The sequence below is a fragment of the Euprymna scolopes genome, chromosome 45, assembly GCF_053919585.1.
Source record: "Euprymna scolopes isolate OS-2025 chromosome 45, ASM5391958v1, whole genome shotgun sequence".
Taxonomy (NCBI): domain Eukaryota; kingdom Metazoa; phylum Mollusca; class Cephalopoda; order Sepiida; family Sepiolidae; genus Euprymna; species Euprymna scolopes.
The window spans coordinates 49,796,516-49,799,811 of NC_136526.1; the positions used below are offsets into that span (position 1 = coordinate 49,796,516).

Sequence of the window (3,296 nt, forward strand, 5' to 3'; positions counted from 1 at the left end):
GGGTTTATCTCTTTGTATGGCCATGTCCCATAGGATTTGTGATTTTCATTTTCAAGTACTTTGCCAGCTTATACTTGTACCACTTGTCTGTGCATTCACGATGCAGTTGTTTGCTTAATTCCCAGTATACTGCACACGTCACTTGGTTGTGCCCAGTTTTGTATTCCTATTGGGCCAGTTTGCTGCATTCACTTACTATATGGTTTATCATTTTGTCTCTGAATCTACACAATCTGCATTTGCTGTTTTCTTGTGTTTTGTTGATTTTTGCTTTAATGTGGTTTGTTTTTATTGAGTTAGCTTGTACTGCAGTTATTAGATATTCAGTTTTTAAGTTAATGTGTTCTTTTCTCATCCATGTCCAAGTGTTTTTGTTAGTCTCATCTTTTGTCATTCTTATGAATCTTTCATGTCGCTGTTTCTCTTCCCATTGTTCTTGTTTTGTCTTATTCTTTGTCTCTGCACAATCATGTATGTTTCTAGTTGTTTTTGTTTGTGCAATTCACACACAGTCTTCTATACAAACCAGCCCTCTCCCGCCATTTTTCTTTTTCACATAGAGTCGATCAACATCCTCCTTTGGGTGTAGTGCATTGTGCATGGTCATGAATTTCCTGGTGTTCTGATTGAGCTGTCTCAGTTCTTCTGTAGTCCATCCTATGAACGGTCCAGAATATCTTATTAGTGATAGTGCTCAGATATTTATACCTTTTAATAGGTTTCTGCGATATAATTTTGTTTCCAGGGGTTTTTCTTGATCTTCTGATGTATTCCTTTCCAATTCTTTCTTTCATTTCTGTTGACTTGATGGTGTCTGCTTCCTGAGCTCCCAAATATTTATAGGCGTCTATTATTACTATTATTATTATTATTATTATTATTATTATTATTCCCCTAATGCCCTCATCTCCCTTTGATTATTAGTTTTTATATTTATTATTTGGCGATTCTTTTTTTATTTGGGGGAGAAGTTCGGTCTGCTCCCCCGTCACTATTTTGTGAATTACGACTTTTTCAGAGATGTTTTAAATTAAATTAAATAGTATTTTTGTAAATGTTACCCCCATCCAACCCGACACACACACACACACACTCTCTTTCCAAGAAACAGGTATTCATGAGACGCCACATGACCTAACATTTCCCAACAATTTTTGTGTTATTAGCACTATGAAGTTCTTATAATGGCTACTTCATCAGAATCCCCATGATCTGATTTATTAAAAATTGTTTCAAGGAATCTGCTGAACAATATTGTAAAGCTAAAGAATTAATAAAATCATTTTCCATTGCATTCTTGGCCTTTTGGTCAAGATCAAAGTGTAGTATCTGTTCTTGTGATGCTGCATTTCTATTTCTTGTTCTTTTTCAGTGGAGGAGAGATTCTTCACGACTGAGACAATTTTCATTTTTGTACCTTTTCTCCACATTAAAAAACGACCCTGGTGTCTAACTCTGTCCCGTGGGGAGGCATAGTAAATAGGTACCATTTTCAATAAGGTGTGGGACCTTTTTTAAGGGTCACATCTTAGTTTGTTAGTATTATTATCATATTTTTTATTTTGTATGCCAAATATCGGTAACATCTGCAGTTACTTCAAATGCAATTTTGTGTAAATCTGCAATTAAATGGTACGAATATTGCAGAGATATATTTACTCACAAAATGGCTACAGACAGGAGTATATTTATTTCTTATAAAATGTGATGGTGCATTTAAAAATAGTTTTTAATTGTATTGATTTTGCAGAATATGTATGAAATTATTATCTTTTCTTGAAACTTATCTTTTAATTCATTGCTATTTTGCAGGATATCATTCATTTATGAGAACAACGAATATTATTGGATTTGAATGGATTTACATGAAACATGGAACTGCATTACAAAATATATTTAAAAAATTTTCTCTAAATCCTCTAATCAATGTGAATAATATGTGTTTCCTTTCGTCAAATTACATCTTATGATATATTGAAGAAAACGTTTCCTTGTTAAGTGTATTCAATTTCTCACATAAACTGTACTAAAATAATATCAAATAATACATGTTTTAAAATAAGCTTGAAATCCAATACTTCAGAATATATTGTTCTTTGTAGCAAATAAGAAAAATTTATATGCAAACCATATTCTTGTACAAATAAGTAAATATATTGCCAGACATGTGTATGCATGCATGAGAGAAACTATATATGTTATACATATATCCTTGTTTTTTTTTAAGAGAAAAAATATTATGCAACACATGCAAACACACACTGGAGAGAAACAATATTCTTGTGAAATATGTGGCTCTTCTTTTACAACAAAACAAAGTATGTTGCAACATATGCGAACACACACTGGAGAGAAACCATATTCTTGTGAAGTGTGTGGCTCTTCTTTTACAACAAAACAAAGTATGTTGCAACATATGCGAACACATACTGGAGAGAAACCATATCCTTGTGAAATATGTGGCTCTTCTTTTACAACAAAACAAAGTATGTTGCAACATATGCGAACACATACTGGAGAGAAACCATATCCTTGTGAAATATGTGGATCTTCATTTGCAAGGAAAGCAAACATGTTGCAACATACGCGAACTCATACTGGAGAGAAACCATATTCTTGTGAAGTATGTGGCTCTTCTTTTATAACAAAGCAAAAAATGTTGAAACACATGCGGACACATACTGGAGAGAAACCATATTCTTGTGAAGTATGTGGTTCGTCTTTTACCACGAAACAAAATATGTTAAAACACATGCGAACACACACTGGAGAGAAGCCATATTCTTGTGAAATATGTGGCTCTTCTTTTACACAGAAACAAAATATGTTGCAGCATATGCGAAAACACACTGGAGAGATACCTTATTCTTGCGAAGTATGTAGCTCTTCTTTTACAACAAAACAAAATATGTTGCAACACGTGCGAACACATACTGGAGAGAAACCATATCCTTGTGAAATATGTGGATCTTCATTTGCAAGGAAAGCAAACATGTTGCAACATATGCGAACTCATACTGGAGAGAAACCATATTCTTGTGAAGTATGTGGCTCTTCTTTTACAACAAAGCAAAGTATGTTGAAACACATGCGAACACATACTGGAGAGAAACCATATTCTTGTGAAGTATGTGGTTCGTCTTTTACAACGAAACAAAGTATGTTGCAACACATGCGAACACACACTGGAGAGAAGCCATATTCTTGTGAAATATGTGGCTCTTCTTTTACACATAAACAAAATATGTTGCAACATATGCGAACACATACTGGAGAGAAACCATATTCCTGTGAAG

At 33.7% G+C, this 3,296-nt stretch overlaps 1 pseudogene; it reads left to right on the forward strand.

The window, feature by feature from the left end:
• Positions 1 to 1,288: 1,288 nt before the first annotated feature.
• Positions 1,289 to 1,446, forward strand: LOC145269954 (U2 spliceosomal RNA; annotated as a pseudogene).
• The last annotated feature ends 1,850 nt before the right edge of the window (positions 1,447 to 3,296 follow it).